The sequence below is a fragment of the Acipenser ruthenus genome, chromosome 10 (genome assembly GCF_902713425.1).
Source record: "Acipenser ruthenus chromosome 10, fAciRut3.2 maternal haplotype, whole genome shotgun sequence".
Classification (NCBI taxonomy): Eukaryota; Metazoa; Chordata; class Actinopteri; order Acipenseriformes; family Acipenseridae; genus Acipenser; species Acipenser ruthenus.
The window spans coordinates 38162792-38180813 of record NC_081198.1 but is presented as its reverse complement, the minus strand read 5'-3'; positions in this window follow the sequence as shown (position 1 = coordinate 38180813).

Sequence of the window (18022 nt, the reverse complement as noted above, 5' to 3'; positions counted from 1 at the left end):
ATTTCCCTTTCTAAAAATTAATAAACACAGCGCACTGCCAATTGAGATAGAACAGCAACTACAGTGACAGACAAATAGTCCACAGCAACAATAAAAGTACAAATAAACCTATTTGAAATACAGACTTAAACTAAGGGGAAAACTAGATCACAAATCTGTTATGCTGGTTCCATTTCTAATCATTACTCACACAATCACTACAACTAATGTAATCATTATTCACCCCCTAAGCATGGTGTATAAACATAAACATTTTTTTTAATCTTACGTGATGTGACAAAACAGGCAGTTAAAAAATAAATAAATACATAAAATAATAATAATAATAATAATAATAATAATAATAATAATAATAACACAACTTGGCAATTATGTGTTAATGATTAGGAAATGTATTATTCATTTTAATATAAGACACTGATAAATTAAAATACAAATTAAACTTGTATTGGACTTTGGACTCTTGACCAGAGGGTCGTGGGTTCAATCCCAGGTGGAGGACACTGCTGCTGTACCCTTGAGCAAGGTACTTTACCTAGATTGCTCCAGTAAAAACCCAACTGTATAAATGGGTAATTGTATTTAAAAATGTAATATCTTGTAACAATTGTAAGTCGCCCTGGATAAGGCCGTCTGCTAAGAAATAGTGAATAATAATAATAATTCAATACCAAACTTCTTTTCAACACTTAAAACTCCACCACAGTTAGTGCAAAAAACAGACAGTTCGGTTCTTTTACTGATTATTTTTCCCTTCTGGGTCATCAGAAGAAAGATGTTTGCTCTTTTTCAAGGCTTCAACCAAACTTATCTGCTTCCATTTGTTCATTACTACCACTAAATAAATGGTACAATCCTATAAGCTTAAAATGTCTGTTTCGCTTCAACCGATCGCACAAGATTCTATGCGAGTCCACTCTTATAAAGCTGAAATTTTGCAAACCAATGGTACGCGCAGTGAGTAATGTGCGTACGGCTGTGGTTGCCAAAGATTGTACAGAAGAAAAACATGGAAAAAATGAATGAATGTGTGTATATTAGCTGTAAAAGATTATTTTATTATTTTGTTTTATTTTAACTAATGTTTTCTGTGTCAAGTCTAACATAAATGTTCTTGGAGAATTGCCTCAATATTCTGAATTATGAGTTTTAAGATAGTGATCTTTAAAACCTATTCCATCACCTTTTAAATCTGTACTCACTCTCTATATACATATCAACACAGTCCTACATTTCAACATAGCCTTGAAATGGACCACATATAAATCAGTGTGTCTGACATATGGCTAATTAGTTTATTAACCCTCTAAACCACAGAATGCCTGTGAGCGGCCATCCTGTAAATTAGTAGAACGCCTGTCAACTGGTGTGTTTTTTTCAGGTGCTACAATAATCATTATCGCATAACCATACTCAAATCACTCTTCCGTATACACAGAAGGGATTCATTTATGACCTGGAAGTAGAAATGATGTATATTCATGTTTGAACTTTTGAAGCTATCCATATTTGAAGTATACCAAAATAAAGATGGGTGCACCTAAGAGACAAAAAGTTGTTTTGTTTTTTTCTGTGGAGACTGTTGCTGAGATGGTTTCAGAAATTCATTCTGATGAAAAAGGCGATCACGAATCATTTTCATCTGCCTCAGACATGGATTTAGATGAGCTACAAGAGTTTCAAAAAAAGTTCAAATATCGCTGGTATACCAAACTTATAAGAAAACTGTACGATGCGCTGTTTATAAGTAATTGAATCATGTGCTAAACGTAAAAACAAATAGCAAGGCAGTTAATATTGGGTATTGAATAAAAACTGTTTGATTTGATTGTGGCTGGATTTACCAGAAATAGCAGGTTATGTTAGTTGTAAATAATGCTGTTACATGCAAGCTTTGCCTTTTTTTCATTATTGTGTATGCAGTTGTTTTGTACTGACTTATTGACGCCTTGGTATGTTTGTATTTGCTGTAGTAAATATAATAAGCAGGTATTTTTGTTGTATATTTTTGTTTTATTGTATTGAAAAATGTTTGCATGAGCTATGTGTTTTGCATGTATATTTCTGTTTGTTTGTGTGACAGGGTCTCACGTCACGTGCGTGGGTCACCGCTGTTTAAGCAATACAGAGAGACAACTGGGGGTGGAGTTGAAACGCCGGCACAGGCGTGCAGGATTTATTAATTCAAACAGAAACGAAAGTAAAGGTGGTCATGTGACATTACCAGCCATGGTAACGCACAGAGGACACATACAGCAAGCTGTACAAAAGGCAACATAAAACACAGTACAAAAACTACATATAAAAAGTGCCACAGAGGGCGAGCGCTAGCCTTAAAATGAGGCGTCCCGCTCCAGGAACCGGCTACACTATGTAACCCTCGCTATACATCACATGGGATCACTATCCCCTAAACTAACCTACTGATGAGCCGGTATTCATACAACGACTCGTGATGCTTCATACGGCCTTGGCTGGGCATTGCCTTCACAAGCACCACTTGCAGGGTTGCGTAGCTGTCGTTCTTGCAGAACGGGCCCTCTCCTCCTGAGTATACGCCGCTCCCCTCTGGCATGGCGTTGCACTCGCCCCGAGCCACCTCCCGTGGATGTTTTTAAACTGACGGACACTCGGTCAAGACCCACCCACCTGCTGATTGAGGTCCAGCACAGCCAATCACTTGCTTCCCTTCCCCTCAACCAAGCCTAGCAGGCAGCAAGTCTCAATCGAGCGCCCCTCTGCAAACAATAATGTAATCAAACAAATCAACTCCAAAACAATACACAATAAACCCATTTCCCCATACAAATTATACCAACACTAAATATACATGTACAGGGCAATCGCCCTGCTACAGTTTGGTGTAAGTTCAATTTCAATAATAAAAACGACATATAATAAGCTGCTTTTTGTTTTACAAAATGGGACCCTGCTTTCAGGAATTTCATGGAATGGTGTAATACACATGGGGCATGTACTAATATTGCTTACGTGTTCGTAAATACTGTGATTCATAGCTTCCGTCCTTCGTAGAATTTTTGCATGGAAAGTGTGAACAATTACCGTAATATCACCACAAGTTTACGAACAGCATAAATTACTGCTCATTATACAGGAGAAATCAAAATGTGCATCTCATTATAAATAGATTCGCTATGCCAAAAGTCAAGATTTAGAACTTCCTTCCGGCAAAGACAAATGAGTGGTATAGTGAACAGATAGGATCGAGCTATGGCTACTGCAGACACGACATTGATGCAACTATGGCACTGGCCAAAAAGAAAAGGAAAAGAAATTTCCACAAAGACGAAATTAACCTGTTAGTTAGCGAAATGGAAAAAAAATAGGAATAATTATTTCACAGGGCCAAAATAAAAAACATTAAGAAAAGAAACATGGAAAGAAATAATTAAAAAAATAAATTCACAGAGACACTGTAAGCAACAGACACTTGACATTTAAAATGCGATAAAGAACGTAATACAGAATGTAATAATGTATTGTGTCAAACTGAATGTGATGTGTTAAACGTAGCGCAAACAGACCCTGGGCACAGCGAAAACAAACTAAAATGTTTCCACAAAAATGGAAAGCATAAATAAAACTAAGCTTGTTTCTATATATGGAAGTTTACCGTGGTAAATTTGCCCGGTAATTCTGCAGTTTGCCATGTTTGTACTTGTCTGTACCCTAACAATGCTTCCCTACGCTTTCAGTATTTAATTTAAGAATATGGCAGAAAACTTTTGTTGAGTCTATGTTATTTTAGTTGTGTAAAGGAAAAAAGTGCAGTACATACAGTCGGCTTCGCAAGTAAATGGTTTTCGGCATTTTTCAGTTGTCTATGCACTACATAATCAATTGAGAAGAAAAGATTGTGTGTTTAATTAAAGAACTCTGCAATGATTTGGTTCCGTGTTTCCCTTCCATTATTAATGTCGTCTTGGTTCCCAAGATTTTCATATTCATCTTCACCCCGAAGCACCTCAGGGCTGACAGGTGACACTATCTAAAACATGAAGACATAAGCCCAATACGAGCGCCTGCAAAGGAGCCGGCGCTTTTGTACAGCGGTATCGGCGCTATGCTTCAGAGTGGGAGGTCCCAGGTTCACATCCCACCTCTGCCTGTGAGAAATCCCTTTCTTACAGCAAGGTTGAGAAGCATGCAGCACACTACAAAAATGTGACAGACTTTTTGAGGAGAGTATTGCAAAACTCCCCCAGATTTATCCAAACACCTGAATCTCATTTTTTTAATTTCTCCATATCCTACCACAATCCAGATTGCCTTGGGTATTTTGCAACCACATCAGTTATTATTCCTTGAGCATCACATGTAACTTGAAATTTTACACTGTGAAAGTTCTTTCTATTTATAAAAGCAAAGCTGTCTCCAGGGGGTGCTTTAATTGCAACATGCGATACAGTCATACAATCAATAGCCCTGGTTGAAAGGTGCTTTACAGAATTCAGTGATGTTTAAAATAAAGCACCTTAAAATATAAAACAAGCCAAAACAAAATGTATTTATTGCCATTGTTATTTAATATAGACTATTAATAAATGTTTTTTTTGTCTGTTTGTTTCTTTTATATTTTAAGGTGCTGCATTGTAAAGTCACAAAAAGCCCAGAAACTTTTAAACAGGAAGTTTCACATACGAACAGCTAGTTGAATCTACACCAGTTAGAGGCATGCGTAAAATAACAGGCACTACATTTTTGTTGGTTTTTGAGTTATGTTTATTTGAATAAAACAGGCAAAATCTAAAAAATTTTTGCCAAAATTCAAAAGAATCTACAGAAGGGTTCTAGATTATTCTGTGCACAAATTTAGGAGTTGGCAGGTCCACACATGTGGCTCTCACCTGTCATGAATTACATTATTTTCCCTCATAGGATTTTATTCCATCAGTGTGAATGTGCTGTGTTAACGCATGGTTATACATGTTACTACCTATAGCCTTGATAGCTTGGGTCACAGCACAGGTCCTGGCGTTCATCTTTGGAACCAATGCCTCAAACCAGAAGTTCAATGTCAATATGAAAGTTGATTTTTTTATGTTGTTTATTAAAGTTTTGCTTAAGTAGAAAGTACAATGATGAGACATTTATCATGCAAGTTCTTCAAAGATGCAACATGGATTGCTAAGTTACAATCTTTAAGACAAAAACTGTAATTCAAATAATTAGCTATAAAGATACAAAACAGAAACATTATTTTAAAACTAAAATATTTGGTGCTGTAATCTACTTTGGTCTCTATTCCTTGTGGGTGTATTGCAAGAAAAACAACCTCAACTGGGTTATGTTTCTTGATGTTTGATTGGAAGAAACCAGCACAAGAAAGTCTACATTTAGAGTCAAGCAGTAATTAATTTTAAAATACAGCTGTTATTGTGTCAGTTTGTCCCAATTCTGAAGTCTCAATTAATATGCTAAATCACAAAAATTCAATAATCATTTGTCTTTAAAGGAAAAGCATTTTACAAGATTAAATGAAAGAAAACAACAGGAATCCACAACATCCCCAAGAAATTGTCTCATAAAAATCCCATTAAGCCTGTTAAGTATAAATGGGATATTTAACTACCTGCTAAAGAAGGGATAAGAGGAGTTTAACATATTGCAATTCTGATAGCATCCCTATTCAGTAACCACTCAACTAAAATGAAAATGAGAAAGGCTTACAAAGACAGGTGTTTCATAATGAACTGATCTGTTAACAAGACTATTTCTTAATGGTTCAGTGGAGTTACAACCATAGAATCTGTAAGCAGACTTCTGTCCTGTAACTGGAACCCTGTCTTGGTAAACAGGCCCTACTTCTATAGTAAAACAGCTGCAGGGGTATTAATATAGACAGAACCTGACACCCTCAAATAAAGTCCTTGAATAATTCTTGATGAACATTACTGTGTCTTTGATGGTTTACAGGCAAGTGTCTTCTTATTAATATTGCTGGTGAATATCCAAGCGGATACCCAAGCATGCCTACATATATAACTCTACAGGCTCTGTGGGATTGTAAAGTAGGTTTTCCACTGGTGCTCACATGAGTAAAAACATTTTGCTGTTGTATAATCCACTACTGAACTTTCTGTAGGCATCCCTAAGTTCTGCAAGTTAGAAGGCAACTTTCCTTATTTGAATACTTATGTACATAAATATATAAAAAGCTTATATAAAGCCATTTTAAAGGTAGTACCCTTTAATCGAGATAAAATTCAATTTCCATAAAAAGTTTTAAAAAATTAAGAAAACAAAGTTCTTAGGTTACCTATTCTATCATTAATTTTGGTTGAAAGTCTTTGTCTTTTTCTAAACCTTATTTCGATGGGTGACAAGAAAAAACAACAATATATTTTTTTAAAAGCTCAAAAAGGGTTCAATCCAATCATGATGGTGGAAGACGTTTATCCAGACATTTTTTACAGACATTATCCCCTTGTGTTTCCATGACAACTGCAAAATCAAAGACAGTGGGATAGTGCTCAACTGTTTTTATATTATTTTAATTTTGTTGTTTGCAGAAAATGTATCCCTAGTGAAAAAACTCAGCAATCCACGAATGCACCATTTCATGTCACACAGCAGTGGAAAACCTAAATAAAATGTATTTCATTGAAGCACTTTCAAGATGTGGTGTTTGGCACATTTATACTGTTTAAACATGTCTGTTAAAAGAGAGCTTCTTTCAAGTTTGAAAGATTTGTATTTTATATACAAGGTACAACAGCTTGGAGAATGTGCATAGCCCAGGCAATATTTTTTCAGTGCACCTCTTCAGCACATAAATTGCAAACTTTTGTTGAATTGTTTCTTTACTGATATTTAAATGAAAGGTAAAAATGTGGAACTGAGGTAAAGTTATTGAATTCTGTAGTTCTACCTACACCTATGCACGAATATAAGCACCCCCATGGCTGAAGATGAGTACAAATAAAAAAGACATGACATTACTGTACTGCCTTCATGGCTGCTGTTTATGGAATAAAGAACATACCAAAATATTGTACTTGGAGGTGGATTCCCAATGTATTTTTACTTTCTGATATAAAAAAAACATAAAATAACCCCTCTAGAAGCACAGTCAAGGTGTACAGTACTTGGGACATTTGTCTTATTCCCACTGTCTGTGCCTTCTCCTTATCTAAATCTTTCATTCTTAGTGCAAGCCAGTGATAAATTAAACACACACTATCTCATTGTAAGATAACATTTTTGAGAAGCACATAGCATCCACCCTTATTTGTTTATTTGTTTAATAGGAGGTGCATAGCAAATTAAGACATAATATTCCCAAAATACTTGTTGCATCACTAGTTAAACGAGCTAACAAACAGGAATGGACAAACCATTAAAAAATTTGTTTCAGTGATTTAAAAATAAGTCATATGTTTACTATTTAAGGAGCCAAGTTGATAATAACAGACTGAAGTCAGATATCACAAAAGCAAACAATATCAAAAGAGGAGATTTCTGAGGTCACTGCAAAGCCAAACGGGCAAAAGTCCTGAGCTGCAGTCTTCCTGCTATTGTCATAAATCGCCAGCTAGGCAATATTTGTCTCTCCAAAAAAAGCCCAGGTTTCCTTTTTTTTCTTCTTTTGACTACAGTATAAAGAGGCTTCAATAAAACCTACTACATGCTTCAATAATAAGCTGCCAACCAAGGTCACTTTTGAGCTGGTCTTTTGAAGCTGACAAAAAGACAAACTCATCTTCTGATATGACAGTGGCAGGCAGGCTTCATTAGTTTATGTATATGTTCATGTATTTAATTGTTGCTTTAACCGTTGTGCTTCAGGCTGTATCTATCTGCTGAGCCCCTGCATGAGCAGTAAGTGTGTCAGGGGTTTTGCAGTAACTATACAAAAGAAAAAATAAGCATTTTATATTAATTATTGGGATAATATGTAGTGATTTATAATAGATTTCACATACAGATCAATGTACATGTATACTATGAGTTTTCTTCAACACTTTTGTGCATGAAATATTGAAAATAGCTGGGGAAAAAAAGCTAGTTTTGGACACATAATAAACATATTTTTCATAGATTTTTTACCCACATTTTTTTCATTGCTTTATACAGGAAAAAATGGCATCATGCATTTGCGTCTTACATATGTCACCATATAAACACTAAAACAGAGTTTATGACTCACCTTGCAGCACCATGCACTGCGCTTTTAACAGGTGAGCCACTCTGGGACCCCTGCACTTGATCATTTACTGTACATTTGCAATTATGAACTAGTTACGAGGATATTACAGGCTCAGGTATTGTGAGGTGAATTCTGATACAAAGAATAAAAGTATAATTCAATATCAGGTAGCCCAGAACCACTCAGAATGATATGAATCTAAACATAAAAGGTAGGGTAAACAAACAAATTATTATTAATTAGTCATTTAGCAGATGCTTTTATCCAAAGCGACTTACAGAGACTAGGGGGTGAACTATGCATCACAACTGCTGCGGAGTCACTTACAATAGCACCTCAGTTTTATGTCTCATCTGAAGGATGGAGCACAAGACGGTTAAGTGACTTGCTCTGGGTCACACACATTGAGTGGGACTGAACTGGGAACCTCCTGGTAACAAGCCCCTTTATCTAACAACTGGACCACCAAGCCTCCCTAAATTAATTAATTAAAATAAAAAAAATGACATTTGAAGCTAATTAACCTCTAAGGTTTGGGAACAATCTAACGGTGGAAAACTAAACAATGGTGTGCAGTATTTGATGCAGTACAATGTTTGTTCTACAGTAGTCCCTGGAATCTCTGGTCAATACTCAGTGCACACAGTGCTTTGGATATTTTGCTTACACAGTGGAATGCCTTTTATGAGGCTGGATTTGACTGTGTAATGCTTCCCATAAATTCCTTATTCTTTATTTTTGACTTTTCATGACAGATCTGGTCGATTTGTTTGGTCTGTGAGTTTGAGTGGCTGTAGAAAAACTGTAGTGGCTGCCTCATCAGCATTCAATTTCAGATTTTATAGCAACTAGAATCCCATTGTAATCTTTTGTAATTCATATACTGTAGTCATAAGAAAACCTTCCTGAAAGCCAGTGTTAAGCTGTTCAACTGCACAATTTAATTAAAACAAATCTGTGAAATAACTATCTGTAAATCTATTTAGGATTATGTGCACCGAGTGCTTCAGATTCTTAATTTTGCTTGCCTGCCCTTTTCAGCATGACATCAATAAATGTGCCTAGCACTCTGGAAATTGGGCTATCCCTCCAGACATTCCAACTGTGGTCTGAAAGGAACCAGAGGCTAAGTAGTGCAGGGAACACAGCACGTGCTGGGATAGCGGTCCCTAGATTGACACTGGGGTCAGGCTCATCCCTCAGTTCAGCTATTAGGTCTAGGATGACCTGCGGAGTGAGACGATAACGCTTTGGCACCACATCCTCTGGCATCCCAAACAAAGTGACCCTGGGATTGAATATGCAGGGTCTTTTTCGTCTGATCCTTCTCCTCCGAACGTGTTCCGGCCTCTCTTCAACAAGAGCCAAGTATCGCCGCATCAGGAAGTGTACAACAGCAGCCATCCTGAAGCCAATGACAGGTCTCTGAAGGTGTGTGCTTTTATACAGCTCTTAATTACTCGCTTCTACAGTGGTTTGCACCTTGTAAGAAGAGGCGTAAAGTTTTTGGAGGACCAGCAATTGCCTACCGTAAAAAACGTTTTATAGTTCACACTGGCATAAAAGTCGCTCCCCCCTTTTTGAGACTAATTTTAGGAAAACACCTTTTTTGTGTTTAATCTACTTCAAAAGTTTTATGCATTTTTTTAACATGGCGAAAACCAGCAACATTTCGTACGCATGCATTAACTCTCCATAGAATTTTTTTTGCCTAACTCTCTATATACCACAGTGCTTTGCGAGCAGCGAGACAGAAGTCTCCATTGAAGATCAGCGGAGGTGAGTATCTTGTTAAATAGAATATCTTTTGAAACGCCCTTCTAAATATTATTGGCTAAAGCAGTTTTGAGTGAGGCTATCGCAGTTTGTTGCAATTCCTTTAGGTACATTCATAGTTCATATTAGTTTCATAGCAAAACAAGTTTATTCATAAATGATAAACAGCATGTTTACACGTTTGATACTTGTCATTTGAATCTGCGATATCCCCACATTTTATATTTTCTGACAGACACATTTTCTTCAGTATCATGCATCTGTTAACCACACCATTTGAAAATGTTAACCTTGTGTATTTGAACCAATGCATTTGACCTAGTGCTATAGTTAAGTGGCATTCAAAATATCTATGCGTTAAGTTTTAGGGTGATTCATTTATCCTTGGTTGTTGGTGTCTCTGCTCACCAACAGAGTTATCTGTTATCTTAGTTGCTCAGATTGTGACAAGCGTCAAGCTTCAGGACACACCCTGCACTTAAATAAACGCCTTGTTTTCCACATACAGGGGCAAGGGAATGTTTGGTCACATTGGGCTTGCAGCCTAAAAGTGTCCATCTATTAATCTCTCTCTGTCCTTTTCAATATCATTCCAAGATGTATCTTAGAAACTATTGGAAATACTGAAACAAATTGTCCATCAGTTGAATTGACTATGCCACAAACAAACTTCTCCAGTGACATTTGAACCAGGGGTCTTCTTTATTCCAAACTTAAGCCCCTAGGCTCTAGAACTACCCCAAGCTTCTATGGATGCCACAGACATTTACTTTTGTACTGTGTGTGTAGTGACTTCCTTTCAAGTTGACATTGAAACAATTATGGTAGAAGACAAACAACAAAGGTGAAAAAGTGCTAAATGTAAATTATTATTATTATGAGTCGGTATATTGGGATTTGGTCGTGAGTCACTAAGAAGAATGCGTGTAACTTATTTTTTAGATGAAATTACATTTCTAAAAACAGCCTAGAAAAGGTGGAAAGGTGATCGTAATACATTATATTACTTAGTTTATAAACTGTAAACTGTACCATACAGCTTAATTGGCATGGACCAATGCCCCTGGTAGCTAAAAGTGCTTCTCCTATCATTGTTAGAGCCAACAAGAAATAAAAGGTTTCAATTTGCCAGTGAATATTTGTGTTCTACTGAATGTTTTTTCTACTTAAATATAATGGGCATTAGATACAGTTTGATCATGTAAATTAAGCACATTATCATTGGTACCTAGTTTCTCTATTTTACTTCAGTCGTGTTATAATTCCCCTGGTAAAAAATGAAACGGTGGTACTACCGCCCAGCTGAGGGAGATATTTATTTTCCTTCATTTCAGTGCATTCAAACTTTGGCTTTTTATTTTCAGGAACTTTGAGGGGGAGCCCCTCTGTCAAAGAGTCTACATACCTTATTCTGAAGAACGTGGTTAACAAGCGACTGCATTACGCCCCAGATAGGGCGGGTGTAAGAACTGTACTATCCACAATAAAGGTATTCTGTTAGCACATCAGAACACATCACTCATCCTGGTCTAATCTCTTTCTTAAGACTGCATTAGTAGTTGCATTTTTAATAGGAGGTAAAATGTAACAGTGCTGGATGACTAAGGACGTTAAAGTTTACTTAGATGTTTTTGTGAAGTCAGTCATATTATCCCCTTCAGTCCTGTCTTTTTTAACAATGCAATACGACTCTAAGTCGCCCTGGATAAGGGCGTCTGCTAAGAAATAAATAATAATAATAATAATAATAATAATAATAATAATAATAATAATAATACAAACCCATAAGTGAAACCCCATGAGTGACATGAACACATTGTGGCCCTAAATGAATGATGCTAAATATAATGAGAACTGATATTTGTGTGCAGTAAATCTGCACATGTATTTTTCAGATACTATTTTGAAGATGACCATTTGACTTGATATTCTGAATGTTCTTTAAATGTCATTCTTTTGTAACCTGCAGATACTGTGCCAAATAATGTCTGTTGTGAAATTCATCATCTGGGAATTATCTGAACTATAATGTTCTCCCTTCCCAAAATTCTGCAATGCAGGTGTTGTTTAAATATCTAAACCTGTGCTTTTTTATTGTAAATGTTTTTGTAAAAAAACAAAATGGCGAAGGCAGTTATTCTAAACTTTATATACAGGTTTGTGTTAAACCATAACCTCAGCCCATTACTACCGGTAATAGTGACTAATAGTTCATTGAAAGTTTATTGATGGGAGGGTCTCTTGTTGGCAACCATGGCTTCTTGGTTATTAAAAAGATGGTATAAAAACATTCCTTGGCTGAAGTACCATATCCACAGCCTTGCAAAATACAGGTTCTGTGTTGATAACATACAATGCGTTACTATTTTTAATGTTTATTTATTCTTTTTTATTCTTACAGTATTTTCTGACAATGTACATTACAAAGACTTCACCAGGGACACACACATCTGTAATGAGAACTGAGGCAACACATAATTTCTCAAAAGTAAGCAGACATCAGCAATAAATATCCCCTGTGTGGCTGTATGGTTTTCTTTGCTATGCTAAAAACGTAGCAGTGGTTTTCTCTGTTTATTGTGCCTCGTCTAAGCAAACAGTTCTCATGAAAATATGTAATGTACTGGTGTTCAAGTCTGCCTTTAATCACTTTGCTATTTATTAGTAATGCATGTCAGTAATTGTGGAGGTTTCTTTTTATTGCATATTTGTTATTCTTCTGCGCATGGTTTGTTCTCTTAGTTGGTGTCACCTTGCTTATTAACCACTCTTAAAGAAGAGCCCAGCTACATATGAAAACGTTAAGTTACTTACCATAACCCTGGTTCCCTGAAAGAGAAGACGAGCACTAAAACAATACTTATGGGATATGCCTGCCTATTGGTAGGTATTCACTGAGGTCTCTATATCAGAGATGCTGATAGGCCCCTTCCTGGATGACATCTTCGGTCCCACCTACCGAGGAGTTAAAACCTTCATTCCATGGAAACCATTTCTATTTTTGCATCCAACCCGTGAGGGCGACTGATGCAACCTCGCGGTTGGTGGACAGAATGACGTACAGCTCTTGTCCTATCCACGTAGCATCTTAATGCCCGCACTGGGCAGAGGAAATTCAATTTCCTATCATCCTCTGAAGAAAACGGGTGGATGAAAGGACTCCAGTTCCACAGACTGATTCATGTGGAAGGCTGTGATCACCTTGGGGAGGAAAGCAGGGTTTGTACGCAGTAACAGCATGCTGCCATCGACCCAAATACGCATACAGGAGCTGTGCACCGACAGCTTACTGACCCGCTTAGTGGAGGTGATAGCCAAGAGGAAGGCTGTCTTCATAGACAGATACTTCAACTCTATGGAGTATATGGGCTCAAACGGGGCCTTCGTGAGAGTCTCCAGTACAATATCAAGGCTCCATTTGGGGAGAACGGCCCTCCTGGGAGGACATAACCGCCTTTAAGAAACCGAGTAGCCAAAAAATGCGCACCCGGAGATACAGAATCTACGGGGGCATGGCATGCAGAAATAGCCGCTAAATACACCTTCAATGTAGATGGTGACTTACCAGCATCAAGCAGTTCTTGCACAAACTGTTATATAACTGGCATGGGTCAAGAGACTGGGTCATGACTCTTAGTCAGACACCTGACTGAGGAGATTCAGGCGCAGCGGGATCTCCCAGGGCTGGCCTTGTAAGAGGCCGCCATCCTTCTTGGGCACCAGAAAATACCTCGAGTAGAACCCCTCTCCGTAGGAGATGGGGCCTACGAGACAAATGGCTCGCTTGCACAGCAAGGCGGACACTTCCTTCTAAAGTACCAAGACCTGGAGAGGGTCTGTCACGAAAGTATTCGTGACTCCTCGGAAGGGAGGAGGTCCCAAGCGGAACTGAAGCATGTAACAGTTATGCACGGTGGCGAGCACTCAGGTGTCCGAGGTGCAAGCGCACCAGTAATACAGTTGGTGTGCAGAAAAGGGGTGGATCTGAGGCCGCAAGCCTTCAGGGCCCCTGCTGGGGTCCTGAGGTTGGAGCGGGGCTGTTTGAGTCGTCTGCCTAGGGCGGCGGCCCTGGAATCGCCATGTCCTGCATTCCCCCTGCCTTGCGGGACGGGCTGGTTGCTGGCTGCTGCTGTGGCCTGTAGGCGGCGCCTCAGGTCACCCAGCGGAGTTGTGGGAACTGGGACCGTCCTGGTGATAGTCCACGCCGGAGGAGCTTGCCAACGGTTCAACCTGCCCCGCGCCGGAGCTTGGGGAGGGAGAAACGCAGCCACTTGCCGAGATGACTTGCGTTCTCGGTGGGATCGCTGCAGGATCTCCTCCACAGTTGGCCCAAAAGTATGCTCCGGGGACCCTCGCTTGCGACAGCCACAACTGTCTGAGAGCCACTACAAGACTTGCCAGGCTCCGGCCCAGAGTTTGCCCTTGAAGACCGGAGATCTGAAGCAGTGTGCCTGAGAGGAGGCACAATTCAGTGGCCACCGGCTCCGGAAGCGGGGCCTCTCGCAGTATGGCATCCATGTAGGCTGTCAGGTGGGTTACCTGTGCCTCCGCTGCATAAGCCCTTCTCAGGTGTGTCTCCGTAACCTTGCATTGCGGGTTCGGGCACACAGGGTCTTTGGTCAAACCCCCCACCGGCAGAGCCTTGACCAAGGCTGCGATGGTGGAGTCTACTGGGGGAAATCCCGCCAGGCCCAGTTTCTCCATGCCTTCCAAAGACATAAGCTGTGAGGCTTGCTTCAGCACACTTGGTGCCAAGGCCGGACAATTCCAGGAGGAGCGTACCTCCTCCATGAAGTCCGGGAAGGCAGGGAAAGGCTGCGGGCGAGAAGCCACAGCCTGCGTCCGGAACATGGACCGACACAGTTCGGCTGCTGTCGACCAGGGGACCTGCAAGAACATTGCAGAGCGTCCCATCAGTGCCGACGTCGAGCTCAATAGCGGTGGCACACCAGCTTCCGAGGCTCCCCTCCTACCTCCATCTCAGTGGGGAAGGAGGTTTCACCCCAAGAGGCTGCTATAAAAAGCGTGTCCTCCTCTGTCAGCTGGGACGACTCTTCCCGTTCACCCTGATCTCCCCTGGGGGAGGGAGGTCTGCTGTCTCGACAGGGGCACCAGGACCTGGGCCATCTGAGCCTTGAGGTCCATTATGTCCCTGGCTTGTCTAGAGCACTTAATTTGTCTCACTTGCGGAGATGGGGAGTGGCTACGAGGGATCGCCACCGGAGCCTGCGCACAGGGAATGCCCTGCGAGGGGTTCTGGGACAGCCTGAGGAGGAGGGGCTCTGGGGCTCCAAGGGCCGCCGACGGTCCGGCCACAGAGGACGCGGAACTCGTCCCTTTCTGGTGCACCTGGGGATGAAAAGTCGCACAGATGACGCAGGCCACCTCACTTCACAGGGTATGCCTGTCTTCCTGAGGAATATTAGCCCTGCAGGACGTGCAAGTATGGAATCCGCCTTTGCCCATCATTACGCTGGAGTATTGTGTGCACCGAGTGCCGCGTTACTAAGTACTGAGGACTCTACAGCAGGGTGAATGTAAACACACAGCCCGGTGGAGGAATACACAGCTGGTTGGCTGTTTTTGTATGACAACTGCGCTGCAGCTAATCCACAGCACAACCCAGACAAGCAGGCCTGTGCAGTCTAGTATACAGACAGGAGGACGTGCAGCAACAGTCAAAACAAACAAGCTGCCCAGACGGCAGCTGATGGAATCACTTGACAGCGAGGAAGAGTGTAGACTAGAAAAGATGTACACACGCAATCCTTTAAATCAATACTGCACAGGCAGTTGCTCAGACACGACAGACAGTAAGGAAAGGCAGCCTGCAACGCAAGCAAGCAGGCTGCTGAAAGAAGAGGAAAGAAAAACAGGCTTCAGCTTTGGAGCCACTGATTCCAGGAACGTGGCAAGTCAGCTATTTATTTACTTTTTTTTTTCACAAAACGCGCAGTTTCAACACAGAGGTCTTACCTTACCGTCTTGAGAGGCAAAAAGAGAAATGGCTTCCGTGGAATGACGGCTTTAATCCCTCGGTAGGCGGGACCAAGTATGTCATCCAGGAAGGGGCCTATTGGCAGCTCTGATATAAACAGCTCAGTGAATACCTACAAATAGGCAGGCATATCCCATAAGTAATGTTTTGGTGGTTATCTTCGAATTGAAAGGGAACTAATTACATTTCTAATTATTTTTCATTTCATAACCATTAAACTCACAGGTTCCAAATAAAGAACTTTATTCTTGTGTGGTATAATCTGATTTGTCTGAAGATGTAGCAATTGTTTTCTTACAATAAATCTAAGATGGGACACTTTTGGATTCCAACCATTCTTTGCATCCAGAGAAAACATCACATGACTTGCGGTACAAACTGAAAAATATGAGAAATGATTTTCAAATAGTACTAAAAATATGTCCTTTCATTTTGTACAGCCCAATTGATATACTGTAAACAAAGAAAGTATTATATGTGTTGTTGTTTGTTTGTTTTTTTGCTGTTGTTTTTTACTGATCATGACGCAGTAGTCAAATCAGACATTTCGATGATTTAAATCCTACAGTTAAAATCATTCATGGTAGTAATCACTTGGTTTCTTTGGCTTTTTCTAGAATTATCAAGCAGCTCCTTCACCTCGCCATATAAATTAATTTCTACAAAGTATTTTCTTAAGCTCTAACAAGTGTAATGCCAGTAGCAAGTTTGATAAATGTATTTGTTTAACACAGCACTTGTCACAGCCTCTTCCTAATAAAACTTAACAAACGCTTTGTGAATGTCAAGTCATAACACACATTTCACCTTAAACAAATATTGAGTTGTTATTTTTTATGAACAGTGACAGCAAATACCTCATTTGGTGTTTGGTGAAATCATTAGAATGCTGTCTTCCATCACTGCTATCTTTAAGATGACCCTAAATGCCAACATAAATATTCTACAGGCTATTAAACTGAGAAAATGCATAGACCTAAACAAAAATACAATCTTTCAAAGTGGAAAATATATAAAGATTTCTTTGAACAAGGTTATGGGGCAAGCTAAATGCATTAAGAATTAAAAGTCAGATCCCAAATGACAGAGGTAGGCTTAGTTTGTACATCATTATGGACGAGTTCTAATTCATCCAAGAAGAAATTCCCCCAACATATTAAATGCAGCCACGAACAGGAAGGAGACTCAAGTGCAGTATTACACTATAACAGTGGCCTTTAGGAAGCCATAGAGCAGTGGTACTCAACTCCGGCCCTCAAGATCCATTCCAGTCCAACCAGGTCCTAAATTTGTTAATTGTGTCTTTGAAGCTTCAATTAACTACATGAGAACCTGCTTGTAGTAAAAAACTGGACTGGATTCGATATCGAGAGCCAGAGTTGAGTACCTCTGCCATAGAGTATGCCATTAGAATGTATATTGGTGCCCAATATATTATTATTATTAGAACTCTTGATGAAATCCTACAGTAAGTCAACAACTTCAGCCCTACACCACTTTACAAGAACAAATATGATTGTGCCTGGTAAATACTTAATCCCACAGTGTACCACTTTCCCCTACAGTATGTGATGGGTATGTGTTGCATAACTGGGCAATACAGGCAGAATATCAACACAGAATATTTAGATCTATTTTTGAAGGAATCATCATATGCTTTAAATGTTGTCATAGCACCCCTATTTTTGTGTAAATCATGAGAATTTTTGATAATGACACATTTACACCAGCAGAGATGGAAATAAATGTCCTACTGAGGAAGAAGATTATAAACCTTTAGGTAATATTGGCGATGTTTTGAAACTTTATAGTGAAGGTGAATGCCCAGCCTTTTGTTTTGTTTGAATATTTTTTTTTTCTTGGCCCTTGTGTTGTGTAGTTTTTTTTTTGTTTAATAAAGTGCACAAAACTGCAGCTTTTTTCCTGCCAGTAGCCAGCCTGGGCTGTGACACTTCCCTGTCACACTGGCTATTATATAACACATCAGGTGTTATCAGTTTAAGGGACAGAATTTTCCAATTGGTTGTGAATTATGTTGACCACTGCACTAACCCATGTTGCGCCCTGCATAGATATGT